The sequence below is a fragment of the Hypanus sabinus genome, unplaced genomic scaffold (assembly GCF_030144855.1).
Source record: "Hypanus sabinus isolate sHypSab1 unplaced genomic scaffold, sHypSab1.hap1 scaffold_1338, whole genome shotgun sequence".
Lineage (NCBI taxonomy): Eukaryota > Metazoa > Chordata > Chondrichthyes > Myliobatiformes > Dasyatidae > Hypanus > Hypanus sabinus.
The window spans coordinates 80268-102981 of NW_026779408.1; the positions used below are offsets into that span (position 1 = coordinate 80268).

General features: G+C 44.0%; 2 non-coding genes across 2 annotated transcripts; one reads left to right on the forward strand and one right to left on the reverse strand.

The window, feature by feature from the left end:
- The first annotated feature begins 6001 nt into the window (after window positions 1-6001).
- Window positions 6002-6073, forward strand: trnae-uuc (transfer RNA glutamic acid (anticodon UUC)). The gene has a single exon. It is a non-coding gene; the product is annotated as a tRNA-Glu (tRNA).
- Window positions 6074-14904: 8831 nt separating this feature from the next.
- Window positions 14905-14988, reverse strand: trnap-cgg (transfer RNA proline (anticodon CGG)). The gene is given in 2 exon segments: window positions 14905-14940; window positions 14953-14988. It is a non-coding gene; the product is annotated as a tRNA-Pro (tRNA).
- Window positions 14989-22714: the final 7726 nt, after the last annotated feature.

A 22714-nucleotide genomic window follows, 5' to 3' on the forward strand; every position in this document is an offset into this window, starting at 1 on the left:
ACTGTGGGAAGGTCGCCAATCCACTGACACTCACATCCGTCATTGTCCTCCAGCCGGAGTGCAACGACCGAGACCGCACACACTGGATTTCCCACTTTCCACTTCCAAACAGACCATAGCCTGCATAGCATCGGTAAAATGGGGGCATTCAGGGAACTGACCATATTTCTATTTTCTTTCCAAATTTCTTGCAGTTAACTTAACGGCGATTGTGATCCTTTCTCGGGGGAAATGCGGACTCTCCAAATGCATCACCCGCTACCTGGTTGGAATGACAACAGCGGATCTGATGGTGGTTATCGTTGTTGCTTTAGTGGAACAGACCAACAATATCCACATTTATTCCAGATCCCTGCTCATCACTCCTGTATGCGCACTGACTCTTGTATTTCGAGTTGTAACGACGGACTGTTCTGTTTGGTTTACGGTCAGTTTTACCTTCGATCGTTTCATCGCAATATGTTGCCGAAAGCTGCGGGAGCGATACTGCACCGAGAGAACAGCAACGGTGGTTATCGTGACCGTGCTTATAGTGAGTTGCGGGAGATGTGTCCCGTATTACTTTGCCATTGAACCTTACGTCATCATTGACAACACGCCGTGGCGGTGCACCGCCACATCTGAATACGCTACTTCACCCGTGTGGAGAGGATACCAATTACTGGACAGTATTTTAACACCATTTCTACCAATCGGATTAATCCTGGTGTTTAACGGGTTAACCGTAAGGCATATCGTTGTGGCAAATAGAATCCGCAGAAGGCTTCGGCACAGCAGCCACAATCAGAAAGATGCCGAGGTGGAAAAACGCAGAAAATCGATGATTTTGCTCTTTTCTATTTCAGCTAATTTCATATTATTGTGGATGCCCTATGTAGCCCATTCCCTGAAATGGCAAGCACAAAACTATTTTTACGAGGACAGATATTTGAGTTCCCCGGTATACATCCTACAAAAATTTAGGTTCATGTTGCAAACACTCAGCATGTGCACCAATACTTGTATCTATACACTGACACAGAGGAAATTCAGAGAAGAGCTGAGGAATGGAATGAAGTATGTGTTTACATTAAATGGCCATCTTTGTAGATAATGCCCGTGTCTTATGACAATTCAGCGGAGTTTTCAAATAAAGCCGTTTTACAATGAACAGGTGTGGCAAATATGACATAAACTCAAACAATCATGTGCCTGGACGCTGGGACATTGCAGAATTGACGGAAGGATGCCCACATCATAAGTACAGGTTGGTAGCAATACAAGCGCTCAATGCTGATGGTGTGAATATTACACTGTTTGAAGTATGTTCTAAGCTATCACAGACACTCGACTGTTACAGGGGCAGGGATGGTTTCTGGGCTTTCCGCGTTTTAGATGTTTCAAAATGGACAGGGTCCTGTAACATAATGTAAACGGAGTGCAATGGCTAACCAGGGATAGTATCGCAACTGCAGAAAGGGAGGACAATGTGGAGCGTTCGTTTGTTAATAAAATGTGAGACGAACACAGAAACGTTTGGAGTATTCCGTACAGCAGCCCTCTATCAAAGTAACTGCAACGGGAACAGTGAGGAACCGATCGTGAAGCGGGACTTGGACATTTTCCAGGTTACTTACATGAGTAACTGAAACATTCATAATGTTCTTTGGCATCTCCCCAGCGTAAAAGTTTTAATTATGGCATAATTTCTTGGTAGTGTCCAAGAAGGATTCATGTCACTATATGTTGACAAGCGCAATAGCGTGCAGTCCGTACCGGATCTAATATTAGAAAAGGAAATGGGACAGCTGACAGATCTCTCCGAGGGTCAGCATTTCAGAACGACAGGACAGAACTCTCCTCCATTTACCTTGCCCAGGGATAGGACCAGAGAGTATGGAGTGTGTTTAATTGGGGGTCTGCGAATTATGGTGCTGCCTGGCGGGAACTTAGGAAGATACATCGGGAAATGATGCACTCGGGGTATTGCGCAGCAGGTATGTGGGGATTGCTTAGGGAGCAGTTACACGGGGTTCAGTATAGGCTTGTCTCAGTGGCGCAGGGAAAGGATGACAGTGTAAAGTAACCCTGGGAGACAAGAAAGTTGGAACAATACGTCAAGAGGAAGAAAGAACGATGATTACAGAACAGAAAGAAAGGATCAGGTAAGGCTATAGCGAGTCACAATGTAGACAGCAAGGAATATAACAATGGACTTAAAGGAGTGATAGGGGGATTTTGAAGTCCTTAACGAGTTGCACTGTGAAGAGCAGGAGGACACTGGGGAGAGTGTGAGCAAATCAGAGGTAAAAGAGGAAAACTTGTGTCTGGAGACCAAGGAAGCAGTGAAGATCCTTACTGAATGCAATGATCAATGTGCACAGAACGTAGTAAGGCAGATATGCTCCGTATGCCGACGCTGAGAAAGAGGATGCGCTGGAAACTTGGGAAAACATTATTGAAGATGATTCCCCGTTGCCGGAAAAGTTACAGTCCAGCCAATTTTGGAAAGCGATCTCAGATATTGTTGAGCTTTTGGACAGGATATTTGTGTTTTCGGATTGAGGATTGGAGCGTGAAAAATGTTATTCATTTGTTGATGAAAAATAACAAGGATTCTTCTTGGAATTATAGACCAGGGAGTCTTACATCAGTAGTGGGTAAATTACTGGAGGGGATTATTGAAGAGGGAATTACTGAGTATTTGGAGAAACGTAGTCTGGCTACGGAGAGAAAGCATGGTATGCTGTCATTAATGAGCCAGATTGATTTAATTGAAAAAGTGAAAAAAAAAACTAACGGAAGAGCCAGGACAGTCGATGTAGGTGTATTAATTATGGTCTGGCGTTTAGTCAGTTCCACATAGTGGACTCATTCAGAAAGTCAGGAGGCCTGGGATCGAGGGAAACCTGGCTGCGTTGATTCAGAATTGGCTTCTTGACAGAAGGCAAATGATGTCGCAGACAGAGTGAATTCTGACTGGAAGACAAATGGCAGCCGTGTTCCGCATGGAGAGTCGAAAATTCGGTACAATTTACAACTCTATTGCGAGTCTGCAGTTACAGTGCTCCGAGAAATAGGGCTGAGTAATTAATCTTTTTAATCTGACCACACAGCGGCACCCGGATAATTAATGGAATTAAGGCTGATGACGTAGGCAAATGGCTGAGCTATTGACTGCACCTCTGAATCGTGGTTTTATCGTATCGAGTGTAGATACGCTCATATTTCGATCGATTTAACCCTGAATCCACATGGCCGGTGAGGAATCCGTGTCTCCCTCTGAAATCAATAATAAATGTAACATACAAAACTACACAAACTGAAAACGCAGCGAGAGCGGAGCAAATATGTGGGCTCACGCTCGGCTTCCTTCAAAAGCATCGCAGGCAATTGGAGAATACAGAATAACCAATTTCAAAAGCTTCCATCTATCTTCTTATGCTGTAACCATCCATTAACTCAGTCTCCATGCTTTCGTGTGTGCAAGGAGAGAGGGATAAAACAGTATCAACGACTTTCCAGATCGGTCGGTGCTGTGGGACATTAAAGCTCTAACCCAGATATACAGTCAGACATCCATAGGGAACCACTGCACAGAAGCAGGGTCTTCAGTTCGTCCAGTCAGTGAGGAAATATTTAAACTGCCTACTCCCATCGACCTCACCCGGACAGTGGCATACCATATCCCTCTTACCCGTGTACTTCTCCAATCATCTCTTAAACGTTGAAATCGGAATCTCAATTAGCACTTGTGTTGTCAGCATGGTCTACACTCTGACCACCCTCTGGGTGAAGAAGTTTCCCCTCATGTTTCCCTTAAGTATTCCACATTTCACTCTTCACCCAATATCTGCAATTGTATTCTCACTCAACATCCGTGGAGAAAGCCCGCTTGCATTTACACTCTCCATACGCCTTATAATGTTGTCTACCTCTGTCTAATCTCCTCTCAGTCTTCTACCCGATCGGTAATAAAATGCTGATCTATTTAATCTTTCCTTTTAATTAAAAACATTCAGTCCCGGCAATAGCTGTGTAATTCTTTTTCTGCATTCTTTCAGTCTTATTTGCATCTTTCCTGCAGATAGCTGAGCACAACCGCACACAATATTTTAAATTGGGCCCCAATAAAACCTTAAACCACAGCAACGTAACACCCGAACTCCTGTACTCAGTACTTTACTCTATGAAGGCTAACGTGCGAAAAGCTGTTCTTACGACCCTGTCTAACTGCGCCGCAACTTACATTGAATTATGGATCTGCATTCCCAGATTCTTTTCTTCTATCGTACTCCTCAGTGCCTTATTTCTTGTTGGGTCAGACCAGCCCTGGCTGGCCCTCTCAAATGCAATATCTGACTCTTGTCTGCGTTTAAATCTGAGTTGACAATTTTGAACACATTTTTTCCAGCTGGTCCAGATCCCGTTTCATGCTCCGGTACTCTTCCTAGTTGTCAGCTACACCCGTAATGTTGTTGTCATCGGCAAATTTGCTGTTCCAGTTAACAACATCATTATCCAGATCATTGATAAAGATGAAAAACAACAACGGACGCAACAACGATCCCTGCGGCACTCCTCTCGTCACAGGTCCCCAGTCGGAGAGACAACCATCCATTACCACACTCTAGCTTCCCCAACGTACCAAATGGCGAATCCAATTGACTTCCTCATTGTGAAAGCCAAGCGTCTGATCCTTCCCGAGCATCCTCTCACACGGAAACCTGACAAGGATTTAGGAATTTTTAGATTTGTTTATAAATCCAAAGATCCACGATGGCACTGGCGACTCACGCGACGCATTGCCAACCGCTCGCAAAATGTCTGGATGTATTTCTGCTGAAACACTGTCGCTGCAATGTGAAACCCCTAATTTCCCTTTAAGAAACGTACTGTTGATCTGTCAAAATTACTCAGCAGTTTAACGAGCAGTTGAAGGACCAGATGGACTTGACTCTCGGGAATGCAGGTGCTGCACCTTTCATCGGTCAGCGAAGGTCCCCTGCCCGGCATCTTCTTAGCCAAAGGCCAATGACTTGAAAACAAGATACATAACGTAAGCGCAACATTGCAGTTTCGGAGGGAGATGAGGGGCTGCTGTTCTCCCTGTTTCATGGAGATATGGCTCAGTTCGGTGGATCAGCCGGAAGGCTTCTCGATCCACCGTTCGAAGAAGATAAGAAGGTATTGTGGTGCGAGGGGCGGGGGGAGTGGTAGGTCAGTGCGGTATCGTTTCATGATAAACTCTTCATACTCTCCGTACATAGCGGTCTTGCCGCACCCTTGTTCCCCCAATCACAACACCCAATGATTGAGTTCTGTCGGTGCTGCTCACCGAGAGGTTCTCCTCATTGATCCGGACGGCACTTCACACACCGCCGGAGCAGATGTTAAGCAAGCAAACCATGTACTGAATACCGCGATCGGCAAACAAGGAACTGCCTACCCTGAGGACTTTCAAATTATTGCGGGGATTTCCATTAGGCTTATTTGATGAAATCTAGGCTTATTTGTCATCAGCACATCATCCTGATTACCAGCGGCTCCCGCACACTTGAACACTGTTAGAGCACGATCAGGAAAGCCTACCATTCCACCCACAGACCATATTTCAGGCATTCTGAACGTCTGGTTTTCTTCCTCCTACTTCCACCCAGGCGGAGGGTGAGGAACAAGACTCCAGATGTATCGGCAACAATGTCGCGGGAATCGGAGGGCCGACTACTGAGTTGGTTTGAGGCAATGGACAGAAACAAAAATGACCCAGGGCTCATAAGAGAATCTGAATGTTACCATCTTTATAAAGACACTGGAGAGCGAGTGTTTCCGACTGACTCATACAGTCCAGAGTGTTCCTTAACCTGAAGTACTGGGTGAACAAGAGATATGCAAAGTGCTGAGCAGTAGATTCGAGACAATATTTATCACATTCATTCATTATTATTATTTATCCATTGATTTTGTTTCGTATTTTTTGATTTGATAGCGAATATTGCTGTGATGCAGCGCATCATCAGCTTCCCTGGTGGTCTAGTGGTTAGGATTCGGCGCTTTCACCGCCGTGGCCCAGGTTCGATTCCCGGTCAGGGAATAAAAATATTTCCTGCTGTAAATTAATGTGTTGAATTTAAATTATTTTGTGCATTCATCGCTTCCACAGCAACAACATTCCTGTCTGTGCTCAACCTCCATCGGCCTGATTCAACAGCATAAGACCACAAAATATAGAAGCAGAATTCGGCAGTTTGGCCCATCAAGTTTGCTTCGGCATTTCCTGTCAGCCACATCCTCTTGCTTTCTCCTGTGTGTACTACCTCATTCCGTCTAGAAATGCTGCCTGACCCGCTATACACTGTTTCTACAGCGATTCGTTATTTGTTCTGTATGATACTTGTTAGACAATGAAATCATGACTTTGAAAAAAAATATCGCAGGTGCTGTCTCAATAAAGCTGGAAATAACTGTGCGAGGTCTCACAGACAATACCCTGCAATCGATACAATATAGGTTTGATCTTCTTCACTGCTCACTGCACCTCAATCCACTCAGAGACACTGTCTCTCTGCAGAAGAGGGTGACCATACATTTCCCATATTGGACTCTGGTCCTACTCACTCAGTTTGCCGACATCAACTTGACTCATCTGCCCGGGGTCATCACTGCTCAAATCTCAGTGAGTGTTGTCAGGTCCAGTCGGGTTTATTGCCGTGTGCACAGGGACGGTGAGGGACAGGTACAATGAAACACTTGCAGCGTCATTGCAGGCTCGAAAAGACAGACAGTACGCAGAACATAAATTGTACAATTCTGCATCATGAACAAACGGTAGATATAAATCTTGTGCCAGTTTCAGACTTGGAAACGGTTCCTCAGGCAAACTGAAGGCATAGATTGCGAATTATTATATCCACGGGGGAGCATGCAGACCCAAGAAAGGCCTGTTTATTCCTTTTCTTTAAACAGACAGACAACAGAAAGAAGGGAGAGACTCTAGTCATCTTCAACCAGCCCCGGCATTCAATAAGATTAGGCTGGCCCATACTTTTCCTCAATCCTACTCCCCATACTTCAGTTGCCGGACAAAAGTCGGCCGGAATCCTCCAGCAAATCTTCTACCGTCTCCCCAGGTGAGAGGAGATAAACTTCTGTCGCCCGCCTTTATTTCGGCGCCCTGACAGCTTCGATCTGAAGCATATGGATATGAATGTTATATAATGGGACGTTGTTCTGAGCTTTGTTCAGTATTGACCGGACTTTGAGGAGGCAGAAGCAGTCAAGGTCGGTGGGAGGGAACAACTTTTGGGAAACCCTTTCTGCAATCGTTGGATTGACATCTGCATACACGAATTGGAGCTAATTAGTTGTACGTAGTTTCGAAGAGATTGGTTGTTGTCGGACCATGACACCGCGTCTGTGACAATTGGCGAAGTTGATTTGACGGAAGGTCCGCGAACCGATTTGTCTATGGCAATAGGCGGGGTCGCTCGGTAGACAAGAGAGCAAAGGGGAGTCTGTACGGTGAGTGATATAAAACGGCAAAAGCTTTCCGCGTTCAGAGACCGTGCTGCCCACTTCAGAGAATCAGTCACAATCTCAATCTCCCCTCTCCCAGCCGCGGCTGAACAACATATCTTATTGAATATGGAAATATTTTTATAAGTTGACAATTCAAGTGTTTTCAGCTAACCGAAATTTCACATGGTGGTCGTGTCATAACGGAGCGCTGAACCAAAGTCCAGGGGCAGATTTTTTTTAAAAATCGCTACTTCTTCATGTCATATTACCTGTTCGCCCCGACATTTCAGCACCAATGTACACCCACTCCCCTGCGCTCCACCGGAGCTGTCTTGTAAAGGAAAATGCATAAACGTCCCACTGCATTCAAGTAGTCCTTTCACTGGACACGAATATTGATAGTGAAGCGTTCTCTTCAACTTATGAGGAAAGTGTGGGAGTGAGGGAGTGAGATGTGGAGAGAGAATGAGAGAAAGAGAGAGAGAGAGAGAGAGAGAGAGAGAGAGAGAGAGAGAGAGAGAGAGAGAGAGAGAGAGAGAGAGAGAGAGAGAGAGAGAGAGAGAGAGAGGGAGAGAGAGAGAGAAAGAGAGAATGTGTGTATGGGTGTATTACAGAGAGAGGAACATGGACGTGAGGCAGGGTAGAGAGTGACATCGTAGACAGAACAAGGGAGATTTGAAAGGCTGTTAGAGAGAGAGTGTTACACGGCAATTTATCAATTTCATGTTCACTTTCGGCCACCGTTTCCCTCCCAGTGTTTTCTTGACCAGCAGAGTAACTCACCTCACTGACAAAACGAAGTGGATCTTTCCGTCCCTTCATTTAAACTCGAACGCTGCAGGGCTCGTAAGTATTATCACCGTTTATACTGAGGAGGAGAGATGGTTCATACGTTTACACATTGCCCTTCAACAGAGGGAGCAAGCACGTTATACTTATTGATGCCATTCTCCCAGTTTCTTCAATTATAAAGGCAATTAACATTAAATCAGTGCCATTAATTCTTAAAATTCCAAAGTTAGTTCCGATTTGGATAGCAAACACGAGGAAATCTGCAGATGCTGGAAATTCAAACAACAACAGACACAAATTTTGTGTGTGTTGTTGTCTGATTTGGACGCAAGGATTCTGCTCAGTGTGATAAATTGTCAGCTGTCCAACTTAAGGAAGTACATTGGTGAACGAAACGAGGAGCTCTGCATCCGTGCGGTTGTAGAACAGACCGGCATCAATCGTCCTGTTTCTACTGAAAATCTATTGTTAGACACTCGGTTGCAAAGTGAGTTCACTTTGACGTAATCACCAATTGCGTATAATGCATGATCCCCTCGGTTAGATCCCTCACCAGATACAGATGAATTGAGTTACTGTCGGTTATTTTCGTGTAGTAGAATCTCAAAACGTTGACCAGCCTATGCGGGTGTGGGGGCTGTGCGGTGGAAGAAATTTTCAAAGTTTTGCGTTGAAGTACTGAATCAGGAGCTCCTAATCTGGTACATATTCTCAGCTAAAAATCTGTGAGCATTGAACGGACAGAAATATCGGATGTCAACTCCACAAATTCACGAATCTCCTCAGCTGAGGGAACAGGATTTATTGAAGAACGTGTTACCGGCACCAGATCTGTGCTGGATACAGCACTAGAACTCAGTACCTCGAAATCCATGTCGTTAATGAAAATAGAATCGGGAAAGTACCGCGTTGAACAGAGAATCAGAATCAGGGTTATTATCACCGGCACGTGACGGGAAATTTGTTAACTTAGTAGCAGCGGTTCAATGTAATACATAATCTAGCAGAGAGAGAAAATAATAACGATAACAACAAATGAAATAAAACATGATAATAAATAAACAAGTAAATCAATTACCTATATTAAATAGATTATGAAAAATATGAAAAAACAGAAATACAGCATATTAATAAAGTGAGGTAATGTTCTAAGCTTCAAAGTCCATTCGTGATTCTGATTGCAGAGGGGAAGAAGCTGTTCCTGAACCGCTGAATGTGTGTTTCTGTCTCATACCCTTAGACACCCAGGTTCAAACCTGATATCCGGTGCCATCTGTGTCGACGTTGCTCCTATGCAGATTGGAGGAATTTTTATCGGCAGTGTCATGACGGTCTATTATCGTCGTTCATTTATGAGCTGTCTTTACTGTGTGAGGCTGATGACGTGAATTGCCGGACAGCGGATTGCTATGAGAATATTTCGGATGCAATTTTTTCGTTCAGTGAGGGCACAAACTGGACAAAAGTGTTTATTTTTTGAATAAACAGGAATGCTGGAATGTGTGAGGTCATGTACTCACACAGGACTCACAAAGAACGATCGGTTGCAGTGAGACTGTCAAAGGAAACTGTTCCCGAAACAGAGATGGCGAGCCGATGGGTGGATCATGTATTTTGCAAGGCAACTGCAGATTGTCAACTGAACACATTTGGGGCCAGCGCTCAGACAGCATCCAGGGTGATAAATTTTATTGACACACTACACGCTGCTGCTTGTAGTGTGAGCGCTGCGAGCAGGGTTCGAACCTGCGCGGGGAATCCCCATTGGATTTCAAGGCCATCGCAGCTCCATCAATGTTCAGCACCTAGCGTAGCACTGCCCCTGAAGTGAGGATTGTACTTGATTTATTTTGGGTAACGGAAATGGTGAATCGATCATGCTTTGGGTTTGTCTTGCAGTCAGTGGCACAGGGAACATTTCGCTGGTTGAGGAATGAATAAATGCATTTAAATACCAACAAATTCAGGAAGCAAAGATCACACCGTCTGTAAAAAAGCTGAAGTTGAAAAGAGGATGGCTTCTACAACAGGTTAATGATCATAAACACACCTCAAAATCCACAATAGACTACCTCAAGAGGGACAAGCTGAAGATTTTGCCATGGCCCTCACAATCCCCCGACTTAAACCTCATAAAAAATCTGTGGACAGAACTCAAGAGAGCCCTGCATGCAAGATGGCTCAAGCAGCTCATAGAGCGAGAAGACTTTTGCAAGGAAGAATGGACGCATATCCTCCAAACAAAAATTGAAAGACTCTTAGCTGGCTACAGAAAACCTTTACAAGGTGTGATACGTGAAGGGGTACTATTATTGCCTCAAAAATCTTCAGTTCCCACTTTCAGAACCCTGGGGTGTAGTCCAACTGGTCCAGATGACATCTAACTTCAGAGCTTTCAGCTTCACAAGCACCTTCTCCAGATCACAGCATCCACTCTCACTGATGCCCTCTGACACACGTTTATCGGTCCCATTATGCTGGAGTCTTCCACAGAGCAAAATATTCATTCAGTTCGTCCCTTTTCTTTCCCCCCCATTACTGCTTCTTCTGCGTCATTTTCCAGCTTTCCGGCATCCACTCTCGCATCCTTTTTATTCTTCATATGTCTGAAAAAATGGTATTTTCTCTATTATTAGCCATTTATTTTTTCCTCTCATCAAATTTTATTTGCTTTCTTTTTTATTTTGAAAGCATCCCAAACCTCTAGCTTCCCACTAATGCTTGCTATATTATAAACCCTCATTGTTGCCTTTATTCTGACTTTACTTTCCAGTATCAGCCACTGTTGCCTCATCCTCCCTATCGAATTTTTATTCTTATTTGTGATGCATCTGTTCTGCGCCTTTCCAATTGCTCCTAGAACACCAGCACTGCTGGATCTGTCGTTAAGCCTGCTGGTTCCCCTTTCCAATCGACTTGGCCAGCCCTGGACTTAGGTCGCTCTTGTTTACTGCGAGTGACAGGGTCGAGGACTGTTATCGTCCCTGACTTTTTTCTGCCAGTGATGTTTTTGGGGACTGCTATTGTCGCTATTATTTTATTTTTGCTGCAGGGGAGGTGACAGTTTGGGGATTGTGAGATTTGTTTAATTTCCTTTTTCGTGCCGGGGTTGATGTCTGTCCTTACATCAACACCCATGGTATGTCTGTATTCAGTTGTTGTACGGAGCAGACAAATATCAGAGTTGCATTGTGCATGCAGCCTTTGAGAATAATATTAACCGTTTGCACCTTTCTCTTCTCCTCACTCGCGCCACTGCAGTTCCACTTACTGCATGGAATACTCATACGTCTAATTTTAGATTCTCACTCTCAGACTGCAGGATAAAATCGATCACATTACAATCACTGCCTCTGAAGCATTCCTGTATACTAATCTACCTGGTCAAAGCACAACACAACAGACAATCCACAACTGCTTTTTCCAAATGGGCTCAATCACAATGTACTCTAAAAAACCATTCAGTAGGCTTTCCCAAACTACCTGCATATTGAGATCCTACAAAGAACATAGTAATGTTGTCATTTTCACATGCCTTGTGCGTCTCCCGTTGTCATTTGTACTCAAAGTCGACTGCTAGAGGTCCGCACATAAATCCCATCCTCTAATCCTATGTTAACTCTCACTAAGGATTTTTTTAAAATTTTCTGTACATCACTGTAAATTACAATAAATAAAATAAATAGGAATTTTAAAAGGGAATTGTTAGGGAGAGTTCATGTGTTGAGAAATGTCTAAGCTGAGCAGAAAAAGCTCATTTTAATAAAAATGTGATTTTCTATTTTCAGACTCCTCTCCATCCACCACCCCACGCCAACCCCCACTCCCCGCCCCCGTGGGTAGAAATAAGCAGAGGGCATGATTAGTCACCAACCCACGCCACACTCCCCCACTCCCCACCCCCGTGGGTAGAAATATGCAGAGGGCATGTTTGGTGAAGGCCCTGAATAATGCACCCAGCCTTCTTTTGGCACCGTATTGAGAACATGTCCTCGATATTGGCGAGGCGTGCCCGTCACTACAGCACTCTGCCCTTTCTTTCCATCCTACACATTGGAGCCCCGCCCCACGCCAGACTGTGACGCAACGACTGACAACGCTGTCCACGTACGCCCACAAAAATGTATTTGATTCTTCGACAGCACTCTAACTCGCATTAATGAACAATTATGACGTCTGAACGGTGACCGCGTCAGCATGTTGGGACCTGGATGGATCCGCTGAGATGTCGACGCCCAGGAACCTGAAGATATTCACCCAGAAGACCATAAGACCATAAGACAAAGGAGCAGAAGTCGGCCATTCGGCCCATCGAAGTTGTTCCGCCATTTCATCGTGAGCTGATACAATTTCCCCTTTAGTCCCATTCCCCCGCCTTCTCACCATAACCTTTGATGCCCTGACTACTCAGAAACCTATCAGTCTCTGCCTCAAATACACCCAGTGACCCGGCCTCCACTGCCGCCCGTGGCAATAAATTCCATAGATCCACTGTTCTGAACCTCCAGTGAGGATTTGCGTCTGTTCACCTGACGCATTCTCCCTGGAGTACAATTAATTCCCTGGTATTACTAAAATTGATGAGAAGGTTGGTGCTTTGACTCCACTCAACCAGCATATCCATCTGATGCTGAGACGCCTATTGGTGTCATCACAAACGGGATTGCCTGCACAGTCAACATAAAACATGTGTTCCTTCAAGTTCCGAGTGCAGCATGGGTAGCAGGGTAAGTCACCGCCTCCTCGATGCTTCACCGTCCCAGTCATTGATCAGCAGTACAGTCAACGCAATGGCTGTTCCTCCGGACTACCCGGTGTGAGTGACTGTGAGTAATCTGTCCTTGGTCGTTGCTGAAATGGTTCAGTGTCGTCAGAATGGAGCAGCCAGCAGCGTCACAGGGAACGACACTCTTCAGAAAGGGTTTGCACATTTCACTGCAAACGCACTTTCACGTGATTGGTTTCAGCTCGGTATGTTGTCAGACATTCCTGGTATTCGTCTCAGGGTTGGCTTGTAATTACTGATCACATCCGTAGACTCCAAACAGAACAGAACCTAGTCGCGGTGTGAAGGCTTGCCTGGCTCAGTAACTTGGAGAGCGAAACTGGCTGGAGATAGGAGTTAATGCTTTGACTCTTGGTAGGGTCACTCATGCCAAACAAGTCAAATGGTAGAGGGCAGACTGAGAGTGTTCCTCCGCACCCACAAATTCGAGGATTCAGCTCAGAGATATTAATCCGAACTGGTCAAAGAAAACTTCAGTGAAACGAAAATGAAGAGACCGTCTACATATGAATCCGTCGGTATTTCTGAATCGCTACCCGGGACTTGGCAGACAATTGTGAAAACCGAGAGGACGCTACTGACAGGGTGAATGAATCCCTGAACGTCGCTGACTGACAGGAATGGAGGATCTTCACTGCGGCCCCAACAAGCCAGCGGCGAGACTGGTAGTAACTTATGAAATTAGTCAGCTCCGCCCTGGGGACAGGCCTCCGTTGTAACCAGGATATCTTCATGTAGCGGTGACTCAGAGAGGCGGCGACCATCATTAAGGACTTTATCACCCAGGACGTTCCTCTTCTCACTGTTACCATCAGGAAGGAGGTACAGAAGCCTAAAGCCACACACTCAGCGATTCAGGAACTAATTCTTCCCTTCTGCCATCCAATGTCTAAATGGACATTGAACCTATGAACACTGCATCACTCTTCTATCTGTTTTACTCTATTTTTAATTTAACAATTTAATGTGTATGTTTACTCTAGTTGAATATTTGATTGATTTTCATTTCTATATGTATCATGTATTGATTGCACTGCTACCGCTAATTTAACAGACTTCTCGACATCTGTCCGAGATATTAAGCCCGAATCTGATTCTGATTCTGAAGTAAGTCACATCCGTAAGACAGATGCTGGTGTTGATCGGAACTGAGACTCTCAATCCGGATCAGCAGAAAATGAGTTCGGTGGGAAGATTCTAGTTCTCGAAATCCCAAGCGTTTGGCACAACAATGTGACCGGAGTGAGCAGTTTCGCTTGTCACCTAATTTCTGCCCGCACCGACTCGAAACCCTGTGAAATGTATAAGCTGATATTGTATGCAAGTTAGAGGCACCTGTGTCCTGGTCGGAAAAAGGGAAGTGGTTAAACTATGTAAGTTCACTTGCCAGTTTCTCGTTCTTTGACATTAATGTCTACAGCGCTAATCAACATGCAGACCCATCGTTTTCCAAAGACTGCTGCGCTGTTTCCATTTTACACGTATTTCCACAACAGAGTGTAACAGCAACACAGTCTCCCAACTCCTACACTGACTTCCTGAGGCCAGCGTGCCGAACACCTTTCCCAGTCTCTCTGCACATGAGACGGGTTTCAGCAAACTATGCCCTTTTACCTCTCTCTCTCCCTGCTGATTTGCACTCCCCGGTGCTCTATCATTCCTCGAATAAATACTCAGCTGGTTTGACATTCCAAAATATGACACTTCAAACTTACCTGCCTTGAAAACTATTTCCAATTCCTTCTTCAGTGTTTCTGTTTGACATTGCCAATTATCCAGAGCGTCAATACAAAAGTCGTGAAGCAAATCGCTAATAATTTCCAGTAACGGGGCTCGTCCGGGATTTGAACCCGGGACCTCTCGCATGTGCTATTCCACCCGAAGCGAGAATCATACCACTAGACCAACGAGCCCGCATTTGCAGATTGCGTCACAACTGAACTCCGAAGCCATTTAAATTTAATTGGTGGAAAACTCATTGTCCTTTCCGTTGTTGAGAGGAGAGTCTGATGTCAAAATATGTTGGGCCCGTATTCCTTTGAGATTACAAGAGTATTCGTTACTTGATTCAGTCAAAATAAGAATATAACGGACCCTGATGTATTGCACGTCAGAATGCGTTTGCCAATGGAAGGGACCCAATCAAAGGACACTAGTTCAAAACGCAAACTCCAAGCATAGTTTTTTCACATAAGGTGATGCTTCTCAGAAATTTCCTGTCCCGGCGGCAGGTGGACGGTGGATAATTAGATTTATTCAGGCGCGTATACAGAAGTATTTTGTTCCATGAACAGCGGAGACGTTTGATAAACGGCACACAATAAGAAATTTATTCAGGACAAATTTTCACACGTCGATGCTGTCTGGCCCGCTGAGTTCCTCCAGCATGTTGTGTGTGTTTCGCAAGTTCGTCTAACATTATGCTGATTATCCTTTCACTGACAAGCATTGTTCCGTCACGTGACCTTCGAACTCATGTCACGTCACCTTCCGAATTTACTATCTGCATTTACCTCTTTTCGGTGTACTCACAAGAGGATTCCAATTCAAACTGTAAAATCTACCATCCACATTCCCACATTCCACGCCATCGCCGATAACATCTCCATGTTGCTGTTTGGGTAAAAACTGGTATGGAGATGGAATGAGACAGTGTGCGTAAAGGATGATTCATATCTTGCTGACAGCCGAGGGGGAAAGGAGAAGATGGTGAAGGGCAAGAGGATATGGATATTTTCTCAATGACAGAAACTTTCCTTCAACAAAACTGGGTGTAGAATGAAGAAAACAAAGAACGAAAGGGAGGAAGAATGCCGAATTGTCATGGACGGGACTGGAAACTACCTCTCCAGTGGAAACTGCGACCTTAACACAAAAACTTAGGCCACTAATCTATCCTGGCCATGTGGTTGATCTTGTGGTTAATTTCACTACTTCAGCCAAGCAAACGATTAATGCGCTTTCAAGTTTCCGGAGATGGGGTCGGAGAAAAGAAACTCTTTTTCAGCTTGCTGCTACTGTTTAGAGGGAGGTGTGTTTTGTTTTTCAGAGAAGCTCAGAATAGAATTAAATGGACGGTGCGAACAGATAAGATTAGTCTAGTTTACGATTGTCGTCAGAGAAGACGAGATGATTTGAAAGGTCCTGCCGACGGTGTTGACCACTGTTTTAGTCAACATGACTACTGCCGACGTTGTTGACGGTGTTAACTAGTTTTTCGCAATTAGTTCCGCCTATAGTGTAAACGTCGGATACATTGTGTTTATTTATAATACGCTCAACAAAGTGATACTTCTTAGAGTTTCACTGTGGGACTGGGCAAGATATGGGACAACACAGCGTCCGCATACCTCAGACTGAACTGTGACGTCTCCAACCCTATCAGTCTGTCATCGCCCATCATTCTTCCATCAAGGGTAGCCACGCTTCCGGTTTTTCTCCTCGTCACTCTCCTTCTACACGTATCCCCCTCTTGTCTCAGGCCCCGTACTTGTCACTCGCTCCTTCTCAATCTCTCCCTCTCTCCCGTCTTTCTCCCAGTCTCTCTCTTTCTTCCTGCGCTTCTCTCTTTCGCTCCGCGTGCCTCTCCCCATCTCTGCAAGACTCTTTTCCACTAGTCTCTCTTTTCTCCCAGTCTCTTTCCTCTGCCCCCTCACTCACTCTATAAATCTATCACCCACTCCCAGTCTCTCTCCAACCAACCATCCTCCGCCAAAGTCTTTTTAACCAAAGTGTCTGCTCCCTTGAAATTTCTTGTCCGTCACGTCACTAGTTCGTTCGCGATCCCTTCTCTCGCTGATCCTCCGTCTCTCCTTCGTTTTTATGTCATTTCTCTACTCATCTCTCTCTTCCCCGTGTGTCTTCACTCCACTGCCCACTGTGCTCTCATTCTCCCGCCATTGCCTCCTCTACGTCCGTTTCTGCTCGGACTCCCTCCAAGGCTTGGAAAATGTTGAACACTCCGGATACATGGTGCTGGTGTTAAATTGTTGCACAAACACGTTTATTTAAGGGGTAACTCAGTCCAAATTCAGAGATCAATTCTCCACCGCAGCGAGATAGCCGGTCGTGTCAATTAATCAACAAATTAATAAATGAAACTGTCTTAAGTTCTTCTCTGTGGTGGTAGGGGGCATTTCCCCACCTTGACAGTGCAAAACCGGCGGTCATTGGAGAATGTGGCGGCGGGGAGAATAAAACTGGTTTGCAGCCCGACGGAGACACATCATGAGAACAGATCCTCCATTTTATTTTTATTTTTGACCATAACCCCGCTGTCATCATCGGCGAACCACGTTCAATAATAAACCCCGCCCTGCAGTGTAAATACTCAGCGCTCAAGTGACGGACAAAGCCGGTGCTTCTCGCTGACGGGGAGGAAACGGAGCAGCTGCTGGAAATATGGCCGTCACAAGGAGAGCGGACGGAATTCACAGTGAGCACCCCGACGGTCAGATCGGGACTGGTCCGAGCTCGCAGTCAGTGGGCAGCACCGCAATGAGATTTAGCTGTCTGCACCCACATCGGATCCGTCAACACGCGATGAGCAGACAACATCCGCCTGTAAACAGACACTAACTATAACTGTCGAGTTCGGCAGTTTTCCAAATTTCCATCTAGCAAAATACATGTTGAATCTCCTCTGCATTCATACCAGTACAAACACATGTCAGTTAATAATTGTTCATTTTTTTACAGCAAAGACTGTTAAAACTCATTTTTCAATTGCTGGGAACTTACCTACCATTCTAGTAATGTTTATTATGGTAGCTTTCCGGAGATTCACAAAAATATACCAGTGTAGGTATAATTATTGTTGTGCAGTGACTTTGGGATGAAACCACCAGTAGATATTACAATTGGGGAAATACCATAGTCTTATACCATAGTCTTTCTTTCTTATTTTATTTTTAAATATTTTTATTAATTTTAAACAAACATAAATGAAACATGAATACAAGGTGTTTGAGAGTACATAATTAATAGTTTAAATAGACATTCAGATATATAATAATAAAAATATATAATCTCCCAAATTCGGAACATTAATGAACAAAGAAGCAAAAAGAAAAAAAAAAGAAAAAACCCCAAATAAAGAGAAAAAAAACCAAAAAAAAAAACACTAACCAACATGGGCCATTGAATAATATTACGTACATATACAGTAGTGCCAATAACTCCGAACCTCCATCCAAATAATTAAGGATAATATAAGTAAGTTTTAGGAAAAGACAATTCAACTCATATGAAAATGTTGAATAAATGGTCTCCAAGTTTCTTCAAATTTAACTGAAGGATCAAAAACCAAACTTCTAATTTTTTCTAAACTCAAACAAGAGATAGATTGAGAAAACCACTGAAATACAGTTGGAGGATTAATTTCTTTCCAATTCAATAAAATATTCTTCTATCCATTAATGTAACAAATGCAATCATTCGTTGAAATGAAGCGGATAAACGGTTATTATCCGTAATTCGTAAACCGAAAATTGCAGTAAAAAGATGCGGTTGGAAATTGATATTTAAAACTCTTGAAATAATACTGAAAATATCTTTCCAATAATTTTGTAAACAAGGACAAGACCAGAACATATGAGTCAATGAAGCAACATCAGAATGACATCTATCGCAGCTTGAATTAAGATGAGAATAAAATCGAGCCAGTTTATCCTTAGACATATGAGCTCTATGTACAACCTTAAATTGTATTAGGGCATGTTTAGCACAAATAGAGGATGAATTTACCAATAATAAAATTTTTCCCATTGCTCAGTAGATATAGGACAATGCAACTCTTCTTGTCATTCCTTCTTAATTTTTTCTGATACATCTGAATGTAAATTCATGATCATCTTATAAATGATGGCTACTAAACCCTTTTGATAAGGATTAAGGGCTAAAATTCTTACTGTAATCTCCAATGGACATTCTTTCGAAAAAGACTGTAACTCATTATACAAAAAAATTCTATCTTGCAAATATCTAAAAAAATGGGTTTTAGGCAAATTATATTTATTAGATAGCTGTTCAAAGGACATAATGTTATCATCCAGAAACAATAGGCAATAGATAATAGACAATAGGTGCAGAAGTGGACCATTCGGCCCCTCGAGTCTGCACCGCCATTCCGAGATCATGGCTGATCATTCACTATCAATACGCAGTCCCTGCCTTGTCCCCATATCCCTTGATTCCCCTATCCATCAGATATCTATCTAGCTCCTTCTTGAAAGCATCCAGAGAATTGGCCTCCACCGTCTTCCGAGGTAGTGCATTCCACACCTGCACAACTCTCTGGGAGAAGAAGCTCGTCCTCAACTCTGTTTTAAATAACTGACCTCTTATTCTCAATCCATGCCCTCTGGTGCTGGACTCTCCCAACATCTGGAACATATTTTCTGCCTCAATCCTATCAAATCCTTAATTATCTTAAACGTTTCAATCAGATCCCCTCTCAATCTCCTCAGTTCCAGCGTGTACAAGCCCAATCTCTCCAATCTCTCTGCGTAAGACAGCCCTGCCATCCCAGGAATCAACCTAGTGAATCTACGCTGCACTTCCTCAACTGCCAGAATGTCCTTCCTTAAACCTGGAGACCAAAACTGTACACAATATTCCAGGTGTGGTCTCACCAGGGCCCTGTACAAATGCAAAAGGACATCCTTGCTCTTGTATTCAATTCCCCTTGTAACAAAGGCCAACATTCCATTTGCCCTCTTCACTGCCTGTTGCACTTGCTCATTCACCTTCATTGACTGGTGAACTAGGACTCCTAGGTCTCTTTGAACAGAACGCGAAAACATGTTATACCTTTGGTTTTCCATAAAAGAAAAGCTTGAGCCATAGATGAAGGCCGAAAAAAATAATTAGGTATTATACGACATGATAAAATAAATTTATTCAAGCCAAAAAGTTTACGAAATTGAAACCAAGACCAGTCTTTCAATTTTCTTTTTCAAGTCAGTATATTTCTATTGCTTTTCGCGTACTGTTTTCTGTATATCATGTGCATTTGGAATTGCACACACATACCTGCAGATTTATCTCTTATTTGTGATTGGTTGACTATTAAGTAAATTGTTTTTGCTGCTTTATCCTGTGATATTATAATTGGATGTGTGTTATGTATTGCTCTATCTCTAGGTCATAATAAAATTGTCGGACTCTAACTCTAAAACACCCTCAGGATTCTATTTGTAGTAATGGATCGTCTCTGTCATGATTTTGCAATTTAAAGCATGATTTTGGTGAATGATGCTTGCCAACAGCTTGTACCTCTGTAAGTAATCACCTTGAATTAAACTGTTTCAGGATCCTGTAATGTGTTGGATAATTTCTGGTTTCTCTTACTTTCTGCCTTCATCGTCTCAAATTTGTTCGCGTTTACTGTGTATTTTCGATATGTTCGTGTTACCCACCCGGTCCTATATTACCACAGAAGGAATGGAACTCCCCCAACACCGTGTCTGAATGTGAGCAGCTCCCCGAGCATCTTCCTCCCTCGCCTCTCCACAGTGCAATCTGCTGCTTCGTCCGTCACTTCTTCCTCACCGTCACCATTCTCTCACCCCTCTCTAATCGTTCAGCACACCCCCTCTCCCTCAGCCTCTTTCCTCCATCCTCACCTTCTCCTTTCCCCTGTTTACTCCTCTCGCCCCACTTGCCTCACACTCACGTTTCTTCTCTATACAGCGGCTTGCAAAAGTTCTGGCTCCCCTTTTCAAAATTTATTTTACTGGGAATATATAAGCGAGTAAAAATGACCTGATTTCGAAAAGGCACAAGGTTAAAGATAACACATTTCTTTAGTATTTTTCATCCTTTACAGTTTCAAAATAACAAAAACAAAGGAAAAGGGCCCAAAGCAAAAGTTTGGTTACCCTGTCTGGCAGTACTTAGTAACACCCCCTTTGACAAGTATCACAGCTTGTGGACGCTTTCTGAAGACAGCTGATAGCCTTTCCATTCTTGCTTGATGGAATTTCGCCCATTCTTCCTTGCAAAAGACTTCTAGTTCTGTGAGATTCTTGGGCCGCGTTGCTGTTTTGAAGTCTCGCCACAGATGTTCGATGATGTTTAGGTCTGGGGACTGTCAGGTCCATGGGACAACCTTCAGCTTGCACCTCTTCAGGTAATGCATTGTGGTTTTTGAGGTGTGCATGCGATCATTATCCTGTTGTAGAAGCCATCCTCTTTCCATCTTCAGTTTTGTTGCAGACGGGGTGTTGCTGGTATTGAATTGAATTCATTCTTCCCTCCACCAGTGAAATGCTTCCCCGTTCCACTGCCTGCAACACAAGCCTAAAGCATGATCGATCCACCCCGTGCTCATGTAATTCTGCACCCTTTTTTTCTCCAAACATACCTTTGCTCATTCAGACCAAAAACTCTACTTTAACTTCATCAGTCCACTGGACTTGTTTCCAGAATGCTTCAGGCTTGTTTAGATGTTCCTTTGCAAACTTACGACTCTGAATTTTGTGGTGATGACGCAGGAAAGGTTTTCTTCCGATGACTCTTCCATGAAGGTCATATTTGTGCTGGTGTCGCTGCACAGTTGAACAGTGCATTGCCACTCCAGAGTCTGCTAAATGCAGGAGGGGGCGGGACTCTCTCCCACTTCCAGTCCGCCGTAATCGTAGCTGGTGGGGTTTCGCTCCCCGGACAGTGAGGTGCTGCTGCTCGCTTGCGAGGCGTTTCGAGTCGACAGGGTCTTCAGAACGAAGGGGCTGTGGAATCGTGGGTGAAAGCTGAAGACTTACCTCACCTTCGAGGGTCTGATCCATGGGGGAGCGGCGACCCGATAAGTGGAAGCTCGTAGACCCGGCACTGGTGGTTTTTTTCGTGCTCCTAGGCTCGGGGATTTCATGGTCCTGTGGTCAAAGGAAGGGTTGGTGAGAACGCGGAAATACTGTGTTAGGGGGAGCTCTTCGATGTTTTTAATTTACTCTAGTTCCGTACGTCAATTTAACTATTTGAACAGTAATAAAAAATAAGTCTTTAGAAAATATTATAAAACTAATACTTCATCGTGCTTCACTCTGAAATGATTTTAAATTAACGATTTCTTATATACATGAGGAGTAAAAATCTTCACGTCACGTCTCTATCTAAATGTGCAATCAAAGTAATTTATAATAATTTATAGTAAATAGGAGAGTCAATGTAGTATCGAGTACAAACAAATCAGCGTGAGTTAATCAGCCTGATGTCCTGGTGGAAAAAGCTGTCCCGGAGCCTGTTGGTCCTGGGTTTTATGCTGCGGTACCGCTTCCCGGATGGTAGCAGCTGGAATAGATTGTGGTGGTGCTGACCAGGGTCCCCAATGAACCTTTTTACACACCTGTCCTTGTAAATGTCCTGAATCATGGTAAGTTCACATCTACGGATGCGCTGGCCTGTCCGCACAACTCACTGTAGAGCTGTGATTAAGGGAGGTACAGTTCCCATTCCAGGCAATGATGCCGCCAGTCATAATGCTCTCAATTGTGCCCCTGCAGAAAATTCTTAGGATTTCGGGGCCATACCAATTTTCCTCAACCGTCTGAGATGAAACAGGCGCTGTTGTGCCTTTTTCACTTCGGAGCTAGACTGCACAGGCCACGTGAGGTCCTCGGTGATGTGGTTGCCAGGAAGTTA